The 21,600-nt window shown below is 46.3% G+C and overlaps 1 pseudogene; it reads left to right on the top strand.

The window, feature by feature from the left end:
- The first annotated feature begins 7,856 nt into the window (after positions 1-7,856).
- Positions 7,857-18,562, top strand: LOC105738960 (annotated as a pseudogene).
- The last annotated feature ends 3,038 nt before the right edge of the window (positions 18,563-21,600 follow it).

The raw sequence follows: 21,600 nt of genomic DNA, 5'->3' as shown, positions 1-21,600 counted from the left end.
AATAAAATTATTAATATTAATTATTAAAAATGACTGATATTAACAATTGATACTGATCTTATTAATTAGAAAACAATAATATTGGGTACCAATAATTAATATTAATAATAATATGAAAACTTTTATTTGCAATTATTTCTCAATATTGATATTGGTAGTTAATATTAATGTTAATAATAAGTAAGTAATTAACAATCACATTACTCCTAATACCGCAGTGGGTGTACACCCACCTATGATATTGTTCCTAACGTCCAGGGAGGAGAGAGCATGGTATTACTTTCAATATCGCAGTAGGTGTGCACCCACCCGGTGACATTGAGCCGAATATCCGGGGGTGGAGTATGACTTTACGCCCAATATAGCAGTGGGTGTACATCCACCCGGTGATATTGCTCCTAATATTCACGGAAGAAGAGAATGATATGACTCCCAGTATCCAGGGAGTGTACACCCCTTCTGTGATATCGTTCCTAATATCCGGAGGGGGAGAGGGTGATATTACTCCCAATATCGCAGGCTGTGCACACCCACCCTGTGATGTTGTTGCTAATAATATCCAGGAAGGGAGAGGATGCTATGACTCCCCATACAGCAGCAGCTGAACACCCACCCTGGGATATTATTCCTATATCCATGAAGGGTAGAGGCTGATATTACTCCCAATATCGCAGGGGGTGACATCCATTCTGTGATGCTGTTTTTAATATTCAAAGGCGGAGAAGCTGATATTACTCCCAATATCACAGAAAGTGTACAAACCCGTGTGATATTGTTCCTACTTCCGGAAGAAGAGAAGATGATATTACTCCCCATGTCGCAGGAGGTGTACAGCCACTCTGTGATATTTTTCCTAATATGCAGGGCGGGAGAGGATAACATTATTGTTAATAGCGCAGGATGTGTACAGCCCCCCTGTGATATTTTCCTTAATATTCCAAGGCGGAGAGGATATTACTCCCAATATCGCAGAAAATGTACACCACCCCAGTGATATTGTTCCCACGATCCAGGAGAGAAGAGGATGATATGACTTTCGGTATCACACGGGGTGGACACGCCCCCAGTGATACTGTTTGAATTTCAACGTGGGAGAGGATGGTATTACTCCCAATATCGCAGGTGGTATAAACACTTCTTTGATATTGTTCCTAATATTCAGGGGTGGAGAGGATGTTATCACTCCCTACATTGCAGACGGTGTACACCCATCTGTGATATTGTTCATAATTTCTGGGGGGGATGATATTACTCACAATATGGTAAATACGCTGTGTGCCCACGTGGGTCATGATATCCAGGGAGGGAGAGGAGGTGATATTACTCCCCATATGGGGGGGTGTCCACCCCACCTGTCATACTGTTTCTTATATGCAAGGGGAGGGATGATATTACTACCAATATCAAAGACCTGTACAGCCCCCCTTGTGAGATTGTTCGTAATATCCACGTTGGGAGAGGATGATATTACTCCCAATATCACAGAGGGTGTACACCCCGCCTGTGATATTGTTTCACTATCCAGAATAAGAGAGAATGATATTACTCCCAATAGTGCCGGGGTGTACACCCCCCCCCTGATATTTTCTAATATCCAGGAGGGAGAGCATGATATTAATAACTGCCAATATCGCTATGGATGTACACCCACCCTGTGATATTGCTCCTAATATCCAGGGGGTAGAGTATGACATTACTCCCAACATAGCAGTGGGTGTACATCCACCCGGGGATATTGCTCCTGATATTCATGGAAGGAGAAAATGATACTACTTCCAATATCACAGGGAGTGTACGCCCCTTCTGTGATATTGTTCCTAATATCCGGAGGGCGAGAGGATGATATTACAGTCAATATCGCAGGCTGCGCACACCCACCCTGTGATATTGTCCCTAATATCAGGAAAAGAGAGGATATGACTCCCCATGTAGCAGGAGGTGTAAACCCACCTTGAGATATTGTTCCTAAATCCATGGAGGGAAAGAGCCCGATATTACTCCCAATATCTCAGGGGCTGTACATCCCCCCTGTGATATTTCTCTTAATATTCAAAGGCGGAGAGGATGATATTACTCTCAGTCTCGAAGAAAGTGTACCTCTCGAGTGATATTGTTCCTAATATCCAGAAGGGGAGAAGATGATATTACTACTCATATCGCAGAAGGTGTACACCCACTCTGTGATATTTTTCCTAATATGCAGGTTGGGGAGAGGATAATATTATTGCCAATATCGCAGAGAGTGTACACCCGCCCTGTGACATTGCCCTTAATATTCAAAGCGGAGAGGATGCCATTACTCCCAATATTGCAGAAAGCCTACACCTCCCATTAATATTGGTCCCATGATCCGCGAGAAAAGAGGATGATATTACTTTCAATATCACAGGGAGTGTACACGCCCCCAGTGATATTGTTCCTAAATTCAACGTGGGAGAGGATGATACTACACCCAATGCCGCTGTGGGTAGAAACACTCCTGTGATACTGTTGTTAATATCCAGGGGGAAGAGGATGCTAATACTGCAAATCGTGCAGAGGATGTACACCCGTCTATGATATAGTTGGTAGTCTCCAGAGGCAGAGAAGGTATTACTCACAATAACGTAAACACGCCGTGTGTCCACCGTGGATCGTAATATCCTGTGGGGGAGAGGCGGGGTGACATTACTCCCTACATCACGGGAGCCGCCCGCCCCCCTGCGATGTGGATCCAATATCCAGGCGGGGAGAGGGGAGTGATATTACTCCACTACTAGGATTTTACCTCTACTGCCACACTTGGTTAACACCCTGGGACATTATTATCCATATTCTAGAGGATGGCCCTACCAAAATCACAGGGGGTGTACACCCTGCTATATTATTCGTAATATTGTAGGGGAATGTTCATCCTGATGTCACAGGACTGTACACACCGTGATATTATTCACAATATCCTAGCGGGACATTAATAATAATGTCACAGTGTGTGTACACCTTGTGGTATTATTCGTAATATCCTAAGGGGAGGTTACTTTTATTGTCACACGGCGTGTGTTCCCTTTGATATTCGTAATGTCCTAGAGGGATTTTACTCCTTATGTCACAGGGTTTGTCCACCTTATCAAATTACTCGTATTATCTTTATAAGATGTTACTCCCTATATCACAGGGGGTGTACACTCTGTTGTATTATCATAATATTCTAGGGAAATGTTACTTTAATGTCGCAGAGGGTGTACACCTTGTGAAATTATTCGTTATAGGTTTGTGGGATGTTACTCCTAATGTCACACGGGGCGTACACACAGTGTAATATTCTATGGAAATGTTACTCGTAAATCACAGGTCCTGTACACCCTTTAATATTCTTTGTAATATTCTAGGAAAACGTTACTATGAATGTCACAGGCATATACACCCTGTCATAAAATTTGCAATATACTAGCGGGAGTTCACTACTAATTTCACAATGCGTGTACACCCTTTGATATTATTCGTATTATCTGAAAGAGATGTTATTACTGATGTCCCAACGCATGTACATTCTCTGACTTTATTCGCTTTATCCTCAGGGATATTATTTCTAATGTCACACGGGGTGTACTTCCTGCGTTATTTTTCATAATATCCTAGGGGAATTTTACTTTTAATGACACAGGGGGTGTACACATTGTGATATTCTTCGTAGTATTCTAGAAAGATATTACTCCTCAGGTCACAGGGGATGTACACCCTGTATATTATTCGTACTATCATGGGGACGTTACTCCAAATGTCACAGAAGGTGTAAACACTGTGATATTACTTGAAATGTGTCAGGGAAATGTACTCGTAATGTCAAAGGGCATGTACATCATGTGTGCACAGCCCCTGTGATGTTCTTTGAAATATTCTCGAGGGATGTTAATCCTAATATTACATATGCTGTTAACTATGTGTGAACACCTTTGTGGTATTATTCCTAACATACTAGAAGGATGTAACTCCTAACATCACCTGGGGTATATGCCACGTGTGTACACATCCTGTGATATTATTCATAATACCTTAGGAGATGCTCATAATTTTATAAATATTTACGTAATATTTTAGCGGGATGATACCCCTAATGTCCCAGCAGGTGTAAACACAGCGATATTATTCACAATATTCCAGGGGGATGTTACTCCTAATGTCACAGGTGTGTATACCCTGCGATATTATTCACACTATACTAGTGGGATATTACTACTAATGTGACCTTCTGTGTGTACACCTTCTGAATATTATTCGTAATATCCTGGGAGGATGTTACTCCTAACATCACAAGGGTGTACACCCTGTGTTATTATTAGTAATTCCTGGGGGATTTTACTTTTAAAATCACATGAGGTGTCAACCCTATGATCTCATTCGTAATATCCAAGGAAGATGTACTCCTAATGTCACATGGGGTCTACACCGTGGGATATTATTTGGAGTACCCTAAAGGGGTGTTGTCTTAATGTCATAGGGTGTGTACACCTATTGATACTATTTGTAATATCCTAAGGAGATATTACTTTAAAAATCACAGTGGGTGTACACACATGATGTACAACCTGTGATGTTATTCACAATATCCCAGGGAGGTATAACTTTTAATATCACAGCAGGTGTTCTCTATGTGTGTACACCCTGTGATACTTTCATAATATTTAGGAAAAATGACTCTTAATGTCACAGTGGGTGTACACACTGTGATATTATTCGTCATATCCTAGAAGTATATTACTCCTATTGGCACAGGGGTTTAACATCCTGTGACATTATTCGTGGTGATCCAGGGGAATGATTTTCCTAAAGCCACAGGGTGTGTACACCCTGTGATATTATTCGTAATATTCTAGGGGGATGTTACTCCTAACGTCGCAAATGTGTACACCCTGTGATATTATTCACAATATACTAGCTGGATATTGTTACTAATGTCACAATGCATGTAAACCTTGTGATAATATTTGTAATATCCTAAGGGGATGTTACTCCTATTGTCACAGGGGGTGTGCTAGTATCCCAGGGGGATGTTACTCCTACCATACAAATTGTGTGCACTTTGTTATATTATTCATCATATCCTAGAGTGATGTTACTCCTCATGTCAAGGGGGTGTACATCCTGTGATGTTATTCTTCACATTCTAGGAAGAGTTAACTCCTAATATCACAGAGGGTGTACAATCTGTGAAGTTATGCATAATATTTTCGGGGGATGTTACTCCTAATGTCACACAAGGTGTACAAACAGTGATATTATTTGAAAGGTTTTTTGGATATGTCACTCCTAATATCACAGGGGCTGTACACTCTGTCATATTATTTGTAATATCCTAAAGAAATGTTACCACTGATGTCACAGGCGGTGTATACCGTGTGGTATTATTCCCAATATTGTGGGATGATGTTACTCCTAATGTCACAGAAGGTGTTCACACTCTGATAATATTCATAATATCCTAAAAGGATGTCACTACTAATGTCACCAGGCATGTACACAATCTGATATTATTTCTTATATCCTCGGGTGATGTTACTTCTTATGTCACAGGGGGTGTACTCCCTGTGATATTATTCATAATATCCTAGGTGGATGTTACTTCTAATGTCACAGGGAGTGTACCTTTTGCGATATTATTCGTAATATTTTAGAAAGATGGTACTCCCAATGTCACAGAGGATGTACACCCTGTGAAGTTATTCCTAATATTTTGTATTCCTAATGTCACCCGTGGTGTACACACGTGATATTATTTGTAATATTTTATGGAAATGTTACTCCTAATATCACGGGCTGTACATCTTGTAATATTATTCATAATATCTAAAGAAATGTTACCTCTATTGCCACAGGAATGTACACCGTGTGATATTGTTCCCAATATTGTAGGGGATGTTACTCCTAATATCACAGGGGGTGTTCACAATGTGATAATTTTCATAATATCCTAAATGGATGTTACTGCTAATGTCACAATACGTGTACATCCTCTGTATTTGTTCATTATATCCTGGGGGAGGTTACTCCTACTGTCACACGGGTATACTTCCTGTGATATTATTCATAATATCCTAGGTGGATGTTACTCCTAATGCCACAGGGGCTGTACATTTTGTGATATTATTTGCATTATCCAAGAAAGATGTTACTCCTCAGGTCACAAGGGATGTACACCCTGTGATATTATTCGTACTATCCAGGGGACATTACTCCAAATGTCACAGAAGGTGTACACTCTCTGATATTACTCGTAATGTGTCAGGGAAATGTACTCCTAATGTCACAGGGCATGTACATAATGTGTGCACACCCCAGTGATGTTATTTGTAATATTTTCGAGCATGTTAATCTAATATTACATACGCTGTTCTCCATGTGTGAACACCTTTGTGGTATTATTCCTAACTTACTAGAAGGATTAACTCCTAACATCACATGGGGTATAAGCATGTGTGTACACATTCTGTGATATTATTCATAATATCTTTGGGAGATGCTGCTCCTAATTTTACAAGCTATGTACATTATGGGTGTACACCCCCTCTGATATTATTTGTAATACTCTAGGGGAATGTTGCTGCTGATGTCACAGGGGGAGTACACCATGTGTATTGCATGTATATTACATTTTTACATTAGTTTCCAGGAGTCAATCAATTTTGTCAATCAATTCACTATTCTTGTTGCCCAAAAGGGTAGAGATAATCACAGATCACAGATCTGTCTAGCATCAGCTAAGGACGTTTTATTACAGAGATGGATGCATGTGTGTGCCTGCGCATGTGTGTGTGTGTAATTCAATCATAAATCGAAGGTTTAAGTGTTGTGTGGGTGGAAGATAATTCATTCTGACTTTGGCTTCAGAGTCCCATGTTTATTGGGAGAAAAGAGAGTCACGCTGGGAAGGATAGTAGCCCTGTGCCCTCCAGAACTGCAGCATGCTTGGGAATTGTGAGGCTTCCTGCTTTCCAGGAAATTTTGGAACTAGGAGGATGTCACCAGTGACTAGCACAGTACCACCTTCCTTACATCTGCCTGTCATCCTCCTCAGGGCATCCAAATGTGGCCCTCTCCTTAACTCCTTCCTCTGCATCCTTCTCACAACCCTGGGATCTGAGCACTCTCTTTACCTGTGCACAGTATCTACTTAGGGAAGCCCCAGCACCTGCTGCAGTCAGGGCTGCAGCCCTGAGCTGAGTCTAGTAGAAATTTTGTGAACTAAACATAGAGCAAGAAATGTAAATTAGTGCACCCACTGTGGAAAACAGTCTGGAGATCTCTCAAAGAACTGAACACGGAGCTACCTTTTGATACAATTATCTCATTACTGAGTATATACTCAAAAGAAAATACATCATTCTACCAAAAAGACATATACTCTCCTATGTTCATGGCTGCACTATTTAAAATAGCACAGACCTAATCAACCCAGGGGTCCCTCAATGGTAGACTGTATAAATAAAATATGGTACATATACACCATGGAATACTATACAGCCGTAAAAAAATGAAATCACCTCCTTTACAACAATGTGGATGGAGCTGGAGGCCTTAATCCTAAGCAAATTCATGCAGGATAGAAAGCCAAATGCTGTATGTTCTCGCTTACGTGGGGGAGCTAAATATTGAACACACATAGACATCAATATGGGAAAAATAGACGCTGTGGACTACGTGAGGGTGGCGGGAGAAGGATGGGTTAAAAAAATACCGACTGGGGGCAGTCTCTGCAGCCTGCCTTGCCTGTCTCTCTCTGGGATTGCTCCTCCTCCTGCTCCTCTCCTGCTCCTGTTGGGCCTTGTGACCACCTGGTTACCTGTAGGCAGGCCTCCATTCAGTGTAGCATTGCCACAGGGATGGGTCCTGTCAGTCCGCACCCCACCCCAACCCAGTTACCCTCCCCTGAGCCCTGGTTCCCTGTTGAGGTCACTCAGTGCAAGGAGACCTGGGACCTCACGGCCCGCTCGCCCTACCAGTGCTTCTGCCCTGGTGTGGGAGGCACCACACCCTCCTCTGCCCCATGCTGGGCCTGAAGGGGCCCCATCAGATCACAGCCGCCACCATGGCCACTGCCTCACACCGGAGGGCATGACACAGGGGTGGCTTTCCCAGCTGGCTGCCACAGGGGAGCTCTAGATGCTTAGCCCGCCCCGTGGAGAGACCTAAAATCAAGGCATGACTTAATAGCTTATTTTGTAAGAGAAAAGCTCAACCCAAAGGCAGATTGTTAGTTTAGACTTTATTGCAAGCAGAACTGCTATGATGTGCTTTTAGCACTGAAGTGAGTTCCAGGCTAAGAACAGACAGCGGCTTCTCTGCTTTCCCTCCCAAGCACAAGTGTATTCACCTTGCAGACTTGAATCACTGAAGATGTAAGCCAGCTGTTACTCTCATCTTGGGAGACACCCTGTGGACAACATGAAGACCGTCCCTGATCAAGTGAGGAGCGCCTCTGCCTGGCCGCCCTGTCTGGGAAGTGAGGAGCCCCTCTGCCCGGCCACCCATCGTCTGGGATGTGAGGAGCGCCTCTGCGTGGCCCCCCCGTCCTGGAAGTGAGGAGCCCCTCTGCCCGGCCGCCACACCATCTAGGAAGTGAGGAGCGTCTCTGCCCAGCCACCCCATCTGGGAAGAAGTGAGGAGCGCCTCTGTGCAGCCACCCCATCTGGGAAGTGAGGAGCGCCTCTGCCCGGATACCCCATCTGCGAAGTGAGGAGTGCCTCTGCGGGGCAGCCCGGTCTGGGTAGTGAGGAGCGCCTCTGCCTGGCCGCCCCTTCTGGGATGTGAGGGGCGCCACTGCCCGGCCCCCCATCTGGGAAGTGAGGAGCACCTCTGCCCGGCCACCCATCATCTGGGATGTGAGGAGCGCCTCTGCCCAGCCGCCCCACCCGGGAAGTGAGGAGCCCCTCTGCCCGGCCGCCACCCTGTCTAGGAAGTGAGGAGCGTCTCTGCACGTCTGCCCCGTCTGGGAATTGAGGAGCACCTCTGCCTGGCCGCCCCGTCTGGGATGTGGGGAGTGCCTCTGCCCGGCCGCCCCGTCTGGGAGGTCTACCACAGAGGCCAGAAGCAATGTGTGGGCTGGATGTGGTGGCTCACGCCTGTAGTCCCAGTACTCTGGAAGGCTGAGGCGGGTTGATCGCTTGAGGCTAGGAGCTTGAGACCAGCCTGGCCAACATGGCGAAACATATGAAAAATACAACTGTCAACCCAACCAATCAACCAAGCGACAACAAAACAGGTCTACCCTGGAGTTATACTCTAATTTTTTCTATTTTCCTCCCTTTCTGATCCTTTATCCCACTTTCTTTTTCTTCCTCTTCCTTCTCCTTCTTCTTTGTCAAATAGAGGATTGAGTTATTATCATTGATCCATACAAAGTCCCTCTCTCATTTATTTTCTTTAATTCCCACCCCCCATTTCTATTTCCCGTCTTCCCATGTGCAACCTTCTAATAAGTTTGATATGCATCTTTTTGTTTGTATGTACTTTTAGAAAATGTTTATTGTTTTGTGTGCAAAAAATAATCCCTTCCTTACACCTTATACAAAAATTAATTCAAGATGGATTAAAGACTTAAATGTTAGACCTAAAACCATTAAAATCCTACAAGAAAACCTAGGCATGGGCAAGGACTTCATGTCTAAAACACCAAAAGCAATGGCAACAAAAGCCAAAATTGACAAATGGGATCTAATTAAACTAAAGAGCTTCTGCACAGCAAAAGAAACTACCATCAGAGTGTACAGGCAATCTACAGAATGGGAGAAAATTTTTGCAACCTACTCATCTGACAAAGGGCTAATATCCAGAATCTACAATGAACTCAAACAAATTTACAAGAAAAAAATAAACAACCTCATCAAAAAGTGGGCAAAGGACATGAACAGACACTTCTCAAAAGAAGACATTTATGCAGCCAAAAAACACATGAAGAAATGCTCATCATCACTGGCCATGAGAGAAGTGCAAATCAAAACCACAGTGAGATACCATCTCACACCAGTTAGAATGGCCATCATTAAAAAAGCAGGAAAAAACAGGTTCTAGAGAGGATGTGGAGAAATAGGAACACTTTTACACTGTTGGTGGGACTGTAAACTATTCAACCATTGTGGAAGTCAGTGTGGCGATTCCTCAGGGATCTAGAACTAGAAATACCATTTGACCCAGCCATCCCATTACTGGGTATATACCCAAAGGACTATAAATCATGCTGCTATAAAGACACATGCACACGTATGTTTATTGCGGCACTATTCACAATAGCAAAGACTTGGAACCAACCCAAATGTCCAACAACAATAGACTGGATTAAGAAAATGTGGCACATATACACCATGGAATACTATGCAGCCATAAAAAATGATGAGTTCGTGTCCTTTGTAGGGACATGGATGAAACTGGAAAACATCATTCTCAGTAAAGTATCACAAGGACAAAAAACCAAACACCGCAAGTTCTCACTCATAGGTGGGAATTGAACAATGAGAACTCATGGACACAGGAAGGGGAACATCACATTCCAGGGTCTGTTGTGGGGTGGGGGGAGGGGGGAGGGACAGCACTAGGAGATATACCTAATGCTAAATGACGAGTTAATGGGTGCAGGAAATCATCATGGCACATGGATACATATGTAACAAACCTGCACATTGTGCACATGTACCCTAAAACCTAAAGTATAATAAAAAAATAAAAAAATAAACAAAAATTAAATAAATAAATAAAATAAAATAAAATAAAAGACTGTCCCTGATCAAGGTCTTTAGTAAGCAGGAAGGAGTCAAGGTTAAAGAATGTGTTTGCTTACCCTGGACTACAGTATTTTGGAAAATAAACCAAGGCTTGGGTTTTGCTACTTAGGGAAGCCCCAGCACCTGCTGCAGTCAGGGCTGCAGCCCTGAGCTGAGTCTAGTAGAAATTTTGTGAACTAACCATAGAGCAAGAAATGTAAATTAGTGCACCCACTGTGGAAAACAGTCTGGAGATCTCTCAAAGAACTGAACACGGAGCTACCTTTTGATACAATTATCTCATTACTGAGTATATACTCAAAAGAAAATACATCATTCTTCCAAAAAGACACATACCCTCCTATGTTCATGGCTGCGCTATTTAAAATAGCACAGACCTAATCAACCCAGGAGTCCATCAATGGTAGACTGTATAAATAAAATATGGTACATATACACCATGGAATACTATACAGCTGTAAAGAGAATGAAATCACGCCCTTTACAACAATGTGGATGGAACTGGAGGCCTTAATCCTAAGCAAATTCATGCAGGATAGAAAGCCAAATGCTGTATGTTCTTGCTTACATGGGGGAGCTAACTATTGAACACACATAGACATCAATATGGGAAAAATAGACTCTGTGGACTACTTGAGGGTGGCGGGAGAAGGATGGGTTAAAAAAATACCGACTGGGGGCGGTCTCTACAGCCTGCCTTGCCTGTCACTCTCTATGATCGCTCCTCCTCCTGCTCCTCTCCTACTCCTGTTGGGCCTTGTGACCACCTGGTTACCTGTAGGCAGGCCTCCATTCAGAGTAGCATTGCCACAGGGATGGGTCCTGTCAGTCCGCACCCCACCCCCAACCCAGTTACCCTCCCCTGAGCCCTGGTTCCCTGTTGAGGTCACTCAGGGAAAGGAGACCTGAGACCTTGCAGCCCGCTCGCCCTACCAGCGCTTCTGCCCTGGCGTGGGAGGCACCACACCCTCCTCTGCCCTGTGCCGGGCCTGAAGGGGCCCCTTCAGATCACAGCCGCCACCATGGCCACGGCCTCCCACCGGAGGGCGTGACACAGGGGTTGCTTTCCCAGCTGGCTGCCACAGGGGAGCTCTAGATGCTTAGCCTGCCCCGTGGAGAGACCTAAAATCAAGGCATGACTTAACAGCTTATTTTGTAAGAGAAAAGCTCAACCCAAAGGCAGATTGTTAGTTTAGAATTTATTGCAAGCAGAACTGCTATGATGTGCTTTTAGCACTGAAGTGAGTTCCAGGCTAAGAATAGACAGCGGCTTCTCTGCTTTCCCTCCCAAGCACAAGTGTATTCACCTTGCAGACTTGAATCACTGAAGATGTAAGCCAGCTGTTACTCTCATCTTGGGAGACACCCTGTGGACAGCAGGAAGACCGTCCCTGATCAAGTGAGGAGCGCCTCTGCCCGGCCGCCCCATCTGGGAAGTGAGGAGCACCACTGCCCGGCCACCCATCATCTGGGATGTAAGGAGCGCCTCTGCCCGGCCGCCCCATCTGGGAAGTGAGGAGCGCCTCTGCCCGGCCACCCCGTCTGGGAAGTGAGGAGACCCTCTGCCCGGCCGCCACCCCATCTAGTAAGGAGGTGCGTCTCTGCCCGGCCACCCCATCTGGGAAGAAGTGAGGAGCACCTCTGCCTCGCCGCCCCGTCTGGGAAGTGAGGAGCGCCTCTGCCTGGCCACCCCGTCTGGGAAGGAGGACGCTCCCATCTGGGAAGTGCGGAGCGCCTCACCCTGCCGCCCGTCTGGAAGTGAGGAGCGCCTCTGCCAGCCACCCATCTTCTGGGAGTGAGGAGCGCCCTGCTGGCCCCGTCTGGGAAGTGAGGAGCCCTCTGCCGGCCACCATCGTCTGGGAAGTGAGGAGCGCCTCTGCGGGACCCCGTCTGGGAAGTGAGAGCCCTCTGCCCGGCCACCCCATCTGGAGTGAGGAGCGCTCTGCCCGCCACCCCGTCTGGGAAGTGCAGAGCGCCTCTGCCCGGCCCCCCTCTGGGAGTGAGGAGCGCCTCTGCCCGCCCCCTCTGGAGTGAGGAGCGCCTCTGCCCGGCCCCCCGTCTGGGAAGTGAGGAGGCCTCTGCCGCCGCCCCTCTGGAAGTGAGGAGACTCTGCCTGGCCACCCATCTCTGGGATGTGAGGAGCGCCTCTGCCCGGCGGCCCCATCTGGGAAGCGAGGAAGGAGCGCCTCTGCCTGGCCGCCCCATCTGGGAAGTGAGGAGCCCCTCTGCCCAGCCGCCACTCCATCTAGGAAGTGAGGAGCGTCTCTTCCCGGCCACCTTATCTAGGAAGTGAGGAGCGCCTCTGCCTGGCCGCCCCATCTGGGAAGTTAGGAGCGCCTCTGCACGGCAGCCCCGTCTGGGAAGTGAGGAGCCCCTCTGCCCGGCAGCCACCCCATCTAGGAAGTGAGGTGGGTCTCTGCCCGGCCACCCCATCTGGGAAGAAGTGAGGAGTGCCTCTGCCCGGCCACCCCGTCTGGGAAGAAGTGAGGAGTGCCTCTGCCTGGCCGCCCCGTCTGGGAAGTGAGGAGCGCCACTGCCCGGCCGCCCCGTCTGGGAAGTGAGGAGTGCCTCTGCCCGCCGCCCCATCTGGGAAGTGAGGAGCACCTCTTCCCGGCCGCCCCATCTGGGAAGTGAGGAGCCCCTCTGCCTGGCGCCACCCCATCTAGGAAGTGAGGTGGGTCTCTGCCCGGCCACCCCATCTGGGAAGAAGTGAGGAACACCTCTGCCCGGCCACCCCGTCTGGTAAGAAGCGAGGAGCGCCTCTGCCTGGCCGCCCCGTCTGGGAAGTGAGGAGCGCCACTGCCCGGGCTGCCCCGTCTGGGATGTGAGGAGCTCCTCTGCCCGGCCACCCATCATCTGGGAAGTGAGGAGCGCCTCTGCCCGGCCACCCATCGTCTGGGAAGTGAGGAGTGCCTCTGCCCGGCAGCCCTGTCTGGGAAGTGAGGAGCCCCTCTGCCTGGTCGCCACCCCATCTAGGAAGTGAGGAGCGTCTCTGCCCGGCCACCCGTCTGGGAAGAAGTGTGGAGTACCTCTGCCCGGCCACCCATCGTCTGGGAAGAAGAGAGGAGGTCTCTGACCGGCCACCCTGTCTGGGAAGAAGTGAGGAGCGCCTCTGCCCGACCGCCCCTTCTGGGATGTGAGGAGCAACTCTGCCCAGCCGCCCCGTCTGGGAAGTGAGGAGCGCCTCTGCCCAGCCGCCCCGTCTGGGAAGTGAAGAGCTCCTCTGCGCAGCCGCCCCGTCTGGGAAGTGAGGAGCACCTCTGCCCAGCCACCCATCGTCTGGGATGTGAGGAGCGCCTCTGCCCAGCTGCCCTGTCCGGGAAGTGAGGAGCCCCTCTGCCCGACCGCCACCCCATCTAGGAAGTGAGGAGCGTCTCTGCCCAGCTGCCCTGTCCGGGAAGTGAGGAGCCCCTCTGCCCGCGCCACCCCGTCTAGGAAGTGAGGAGCGTCTCTGCCCAGCTGCCCTGTCCGGGAAGTGAGGAGCCCCTCTGCCCGGCCGCCACCCCGTCTGGGAAGTGAGGAGCACCTCTGCCTGGCGCCCCGTCTGGGATGTGGGGAGCGCCTCTGCCCGGCCGCCCCATCTGGGAGGTCTACCACAGAGGCCAGAAGCAATGTGGGGGCTGGATGTGGTGGCTCACGCCTGTAGTCCCAGTACTCTGGAAGGCTGATGCGGGTTGATCGCTTAAGGCTAGGAGCTCGAGACCAGCCTGGCCAACATGGCAAAACATATGAAAAATACAACTGTCAAACCAACCAATGAACCAAGTGACAACAAAACAGGTCTACCCTGGAGTTATACTCTAATTTTTTCTATTTTCCTCCCTTTCTGATCCTTTATCCCACTTTCTTTTCTTCCTCTTCTTTCTCCTTCTTCTTTGTCAAATAGAGGATTGAGTTATTATCATTGATCCATACAAAGTCCCTCTCTCATTCATTTTCTTTAATTCCCACCCCCCATTTCTATTCCCTGTCTTCCCATGTGCAACCTTCCTGATAAGTTTGATATGCATCTTTTTGTTTGTATGTAGTTTTAGAAAATGTTTATTGTTTCGTGTGCAAAAAATAAAATAAAATAAAATAAAAAGACTGTCCCTGATCAAAGTCTTTAGTAAGCAGGAAGGAGTCAAGGTTAAAGAATGTGTTTGCTTACCCTGGACTACAGTATTTTGGAAAATGAACCAAGGCTTGGGTTTTGCTCTGGAAGCCTGTCCTGCCTGCTTCTGTAATCTGGCGCTCTGCATTCAGAATTTGGCCCTTTATGGACACCACCGTCTGTTACTCTTACTATTCTCTGCTCTTTTGGGAGTTCAGACGTGGCACCTTATTTCAATTCTGAGCTACCCTCTGCCATCCAGAAATGTAGTGGACCTGTAGAACTATATTGTTCTGCTAAACCTGTGACCACTCACATCTCAAGGTCACATAATGGAAAAAATAGAATAGAAACATGGAATATATTAAGATTCATCAGGGGACTTTGACAATTTTTTTCTCTTAACTCCTCCCTTTTGGGTTACTGCCAATGCATTTTCAACAATAGGTCAATGTTGTTGTAAGTGGCCCTGGAGCAGTATCCACAGCAGCTCTTGGTGATTTTGATTCATCCACAAAGCATTTTATCACAGCAAAATAATAAAGGTGCTGGTTTCATTGGCTGCAGGGTACCAGAGAGTAACCCCAAAGCTGGGGTGTGCGCTAAAATCCAGGGGAAGAGGCTGAAGCATTCCACAAAGAATTACTTAAACCCTCCACAAGAACATCTTTAGATTTTGAATGTATCCTTGGAGGACAAGGGATCATACAAATGTGCAGCTTATAATCCAGCCACACATGAATTAAAAGTTGAACCCACTGGCCAAAAGCTCCTTGTGAGGCACCTTTCTTCAGATGATTTTGGCATTCTTCCCCTGCTCCTTCACAGGTATTAGCTGTTCATTCACATAGCCCTGTACCTTTGGAGTGTGTGTTTAGTGGGGTCCTGGCTCCTCAAGTGTGTTGGCTAAAGAACAGGCAGGATATTGCCCCGGGAAGCAACTGGAGAAGGTTGTATTCTCATCTTGCCATAGATAGCATTGACCCAGTGGACTCTGGAAACGATTCCTGCATGGCGGGAAACAACTCTGGAGATGTAAAATATGTGGCATCCATGGTTAATGTACTTGAACACGCTCCTAATCTAAGGGACTACAGGATCAGATAGTGTCGCTATTTTCCACAGAACACTTTATCTCTGATGTTTGTAGGAACCCAGCTGCCAAGCATAACTGGTTTCATAATGCACAGCCTAATCATCTTTTCTCAAGACATTGAACTGCAGGAAATTGACTGAAATTCAGTGGGGTTGTTATGCAAGATACTAGGCTACATCAGTGTTTAGCAGATAATGAGATTGGATTTATGCAGTCTACTGGAAGACTTGAAATAGAAAAAGGCAATGGATTCAAGCAAGTTATAATTTTGGCACCAGAAAGCACAAAAGTGGTAGATGGAGACGTTGTTACTCTGTCCTTCAATGCCACCAGGCTGTTGGGTCCGGTCATTTGTTGGTATGACAGCCATGGATTGACAACCAGCCATCTCTCTTAAGTCCTTAGATCTAAATCCCAAAAGTCACACTTACCAAGACCTGGAATCTTGGACCTAGAGCCTGTCTACTTCATCATGTCCCAAGCTGGCTTGAGCCCTCTCCATACTCAGGCTGTGATGCAGGAGCATGTGGAGAAATACATCTGTGAAGCTACAGATGAACATGGTACCATGCAGGCAGAACCACCTCTCATGGTTGTTCTTTTTGAAACAAACAAAAGGAGAAATAGTCGCACTCTTTGTTGCTACTCAGAATAATGAAACAAAATAAGAGATGGTTCAGAAACTGGATTATTCAGCTCATTTCCAGAGAAAGTACATCCCAGTGCAGTGGAATCACCATCAGAGAAAAATGTTAGAGGTATCTCTGTTCTTGAGGTCCCCACCAAATTGAAACCCTACAGACCCCCATACCAGATACATACAACCTGGTGTGGAGGGCAGGCAAGGAAAGTGGACTGCCCATCAATGCCTATTTTGTGAAGTATCAAAATCTGGACTATGGAGTTGATGTGATGGGAAGTTGGCACAGGGTTTGAATCCCAGGAAGTGAAAGTGAGCTTCACTTAGCTGAAATGGAGCCATCTGTCTTTATGAACTCTTGCTGGTAGCAAGAAGTGATGCAAGTGAAAACCCACCTGCCATGCTTACCTTCTGAACCAGCAAAGAAAAAACAGCATCATCAAAAAGCACCCAGACATCCTCTCAACCCGTAGGCAACCCCAAGTATCCCGTCGTTTCAGAAGCTGCAGACAACAATTTTGGAGTGGTGCTTACAGATTCATCTAGACACAGTGGCGCTCCAGAGGCACCAGATCACCTTACTGTCTCCACTGCATCAGAGAGGTTGGTCTATGTCACTTGATTTCCTTGGGCAACTGGGAATTCTTTGATCGCTGCCTTCAAGGTCAAATATAAATGGATGAGGACCAGTGACTGCCTGGTGGCACCTCAACATATCTTTCCTTCCCAAATTTCTGTGCAAGTTTGTAGTATAGAACCAGGTTCAACATACAAATTTTGGGTCACTGCTATCAACCATTATGAAGAAAGTTTTCAGAGATCAGCGTCTCATCCTTATCAGGGGACTGGGTTCCCCAGACTTTTTTCCAACTGTGCAATAACGGACCTCACATTGTATACACAGAGGCTGTCAGCGTTACTCAGATTGTGCTAAAGTGGACATACATTCCATGAAGTAACAATAACACTTCCATTCTTTTATATCTATGACTGACCCACAGATGATGACAACGACAATGTTTATAAGAGGGATGTTACAGAAGGTTCAAAGGAGTGGCACCTGATTGGCCATCTGCTGTCAGAAACTTCCTATGGCATTAAAATGCAGTGCTTCAGTGAAGAAGAAAGTGAGTTTAGCAATGTCATGATCTGCGAGACTAAAGTGAAATGTGCTCCTGGAGCTTCTGAGTATCCGAAAGGCTTGAGTACCCCTCTGAATTCCTCAGGAAGTGAAGGAAATGCGAGGCCAGCAACCAGCCCTGACAGAAGCAGTGACATGTTAAATCTGATTCTTGGCTGTATGCTGGATGTCTTGGGCCTCATTCTTATGGTTTTCATTGAAACGTGCCTGTGGAGGAATCGCCAGCAGAATATCATACAGAAATACGACGCTCCAGGATACCTCTATCAAGGATCAGATATTAATGGGCAGATGATGTAATAATACACCACTCTCTCAGGAGCAAATGAGATAAATGGAAGTGTTCATGGAGGCTTACTGAGCCATGGCAGTCTCAGCAGTGGCTGTTCCCACCTTCACTATAAATTTCTCAATGGAGTCAGTGTAATTGTGAATGGGAGCTTAAATGGAGGACTTTACTCTGAGTACACCAACTCTCTTACAGCAATGGGAATGGAACTGGAGGTTGTAATCCTAAGCAAATTAATGCAGGATCAGAAAATTAAATGCTGTATGTTCTCACTTATAATTGGGAGCTAAGCACAGAAGACACAGAGACATCAGTATGGACAAAATAGACTCTGCGGTCTACTTGTGAGTGGAGGGAGAGGGATGGGCTTAAAATATTACTTATTGGAGGCGGACTCTACAGCCAGCCTCGCTTCTCTCTCACAGAATCCCTCCTCTTGCTGCTGGCGTGCTCCGGGCAGCCCTAAGCCGGCCCGGTTACCTGTCCACTCCCCTCCGCCTGGAGGAGCGCTGCCGCGGGGGCGCCCCCCAGGTCCCCTACCCTGAGCCCTGATGCCGGGCTCCAGAGTCAAGGTGCCAGAAGAACCAGGACCCAGCGCCCGCCAGACCTACCCAGCGCCTGCGTCCTGGCCTGCAAGACACCGCACCCTCCTCTGCCCTGCGTGGTGTGTGGAGGGACCCCTTCGTATCACAGCCGCTGCCGCCATAGCCGCCACCATAGTAGCCGCCGCGGGCGTCCGAGGCAAGGACCTGAGGGTGCCTTTCCCAGCCGGCTGCCCCACAGGGACTCTGGATGCTTAGCCCGCCTGGCCGAGAGATCTAAAATCAAGGCATGACTTAACAGCTTATCTTGTAGGAGAACAGCTCAACCCAAAGGCAGATTGCTAGTCTGGACTTTATTACAAGCAGGACTGCGGTGATGTTTATAGCACTGAAGTGAACTCCACTGTAAGTACAGAAAGTGGCTTCTCTGCTTTCCCCCCCCAAAGCACAATCATATACACCTTGCAGTCTTGAATCACTGAAGATGTAAGCCAACTGTTACTCTGACTTTTGGAGACTCCCTGTGAACAGCATGAAGACTGATCAAAGTCTTTAGTAAGCAGAAAGGAGTCAAGGTTAAGGAATGCGTCTGATTACCCTGAATTGTAGTACCTTGGAAAGTGAATCAAGGCCTGCCTGGGTTTTGCTCTGGAAGCCTGCCTTGCCTGCTTCTGTAATCTGGCGCTCTGCGTGTGAATCTTGGACCCATATGGACACTGCTGTATGTTACTGTCATGATTCTCTGCTCTTCCATGAGTTCAGACTTGGCACCTTATTTTACTTCTGAACCACTCTCTACCGTCCAGAAACATGGTGGACCTGTAGAACTACATTGTTCTGCCAAAGCTGTGACCACTCATAGCTCATGGTTGCATAATGGAAAACAGTAGGATAGAAACATGGAACATATAAAGATTCATCAGCGGACTTTGACAATTCTTTCTCTTAACTCCTCTCTTTTGGGTTTCTACCAATCCCTTGCCAACAATAGCGTTGGTATTATTTTGAGTGGCCCTGTAACAGTATCTGTGGCAGTTTTTGGTGATTTTGGTTCATCCACAAAGTGTGTTATTACAGAGGAGGAAAAAAGTGCTGTCAGGATAATAGAAACGATGTCAGCTGCGTTCGCACAGAAAATCCAGAAGAGTTCAGCAGAGGAGACAGCTGTGTCAATTCACAAACAGACAGCAACAATTTACGTTAGAATTCACTTGTTTTGCCACCTATCTCAGAGGACGGTGCTGAAAAGACATCATGGCCTCCGCCTGGTTTTCCTTTGGACAGCCTCTCAGATGTCCTCCAGCAGCCCCAGGAAACCGGAGGATGTGCAAACAACCAGTCATCTTCTGACTTCAAGCCTGTAACCAACTGCACAAAACAGCCCTGGGAGTGAACTATGTGAAGGATCTTAATTCAAATCAGAGAAAATCATTCTTTATTTTTTTTGCAGTATAATGTCATGTGAATGTGTCTTAAAATGTGTGTCCTTTTATGTTATTTATGCCTTAAAAGTTTTCTTACCCATTGCTTCCTTGCTGTCAGTAAGAAACAACCTTGTTTTGCACAGCTTTCAATCACCTGGAGGGCAGAGGGATCATTCCATATTTTCTTTTTTTTTATTATTATTATACTTTAGGTTTTAGGGTACATGTGCAGAATGTGCAGCTTAGTTACATATGTATCCATGTGCCATGTTGTTTTGCTGCACCCATTAACTCGTCATTTAGCATAAGATATATCTCCTAATGCTGTCCCTTCCCCCTCCCCCCACCCCACAAAAGTCCCCGGAGTGGAGTGTGATGTTCCCCTTCCTGTGTCCATGAGTTCTCGTTGTTCAATTCCCACCTATGAGTGAGAACATGCGGTGTTTGGTTTTTTGTCCTTGCGATAGTTTACTGAGAATGATGTTTTCCAGTTTCATCCATGTCCTTACAAAGGACATGAACTCATCATTTTTTTTATGGCTGCATAGTATTCCATGGTGTATATGTGCCACATTTTCTTAATCCAGTCTATCGTTGTTAGACATTTGGGTTGGTTCCAAGTCTTTGCTATTGTGAATAGTGCCGCAATAAACATATGTGTGCATGTGTCTTTATAGCAGCATGATTTATGGTCCTTTGGGTATATACCCAGTAATGGGATGGCTGGGTCAAATGGTATTTCTGGTTCTAGATCCCTGAGGAATCGCCACACTGACTTCCACAATGGTTGATCTAGTTTACAGTCCCACCAACAGTGTAAAAGTGTTCCTATTTCTAGCCATATGTAGAAAGCTGAAACTGGATCCCTTCCTTACACCTTATACAAAAATTAACTCAAGATGGATTAAAGACTTAAATGTTAGACCTAAAACCACTAAAATCCTTCAAGAAAACCTAGGCAATACCATTCAGGACATAGGCGTGGGTAAGGAGTTCATGTCTAAAACACCAAAAGCAATGGCAACAAAAGCCAAAATTGACAAATGGGATCTCATTAAACTAAAGAGCTTCTGCACAGCAAAACAAACTACCATCAGAGTGAACAGGCAACCTACAGAATGGGAGAAAATTTTTGCAACCTACTCATCTCACAAAGGGCTAATATCCAGAATCTACAATGAACTCAAACCAATTTACAAGAAGAAAACAAACAACCCCATCAAAAAGTGGGCGAGGACATGAACAGACACTTCTCAAAAGAAGACATTTTTGCAGCCAAAAAACATATGAAAAAATGCTCATCATCACTGGCCATCAGAGAAATGAAAATCAAAACCACAGTGAGATACCATCTCACACCAGTTAGAATGGCCATCATTAAAAAGTCAGGAAACAACAGGTGCTGGAAAGGATGTGGAGGACTGTTGGATCATTCCATATTTTCTAACAACTGTAGTGGCAGTAAGAACTCCTCATGCAAGTCATTCCATCTCTTGGCTGCTTCAGCTCAGAGGAAATGCAGAGGCCAATTGAGGGTTAACACCAGTCAGGTTTTCAGATGGAAAACCATCTTTCAATAGTGTAATATCAGACTTTCTGAGAACACTTTGAAGTCAACCACGGT

This window comes from Nomascus leucogenys, unplaced genomic scaffold (genome assembly GCF_006542625.1).
Source record: "Nomascus leucogenys isolate Asia unplaced genomic scaffold, Asia_NLE_v1 000830F_84031_qpd_obj, whole genome shotgun sequence".
NCBI lineage: Eukaryota > Metazoa > Chordata > Mammalia > Primates > Hylobatidae > Nomascus > Nomascus leucogenys.
This window is presented reverse-complemented; position numbering and strand designations above follow the sequence as displayed.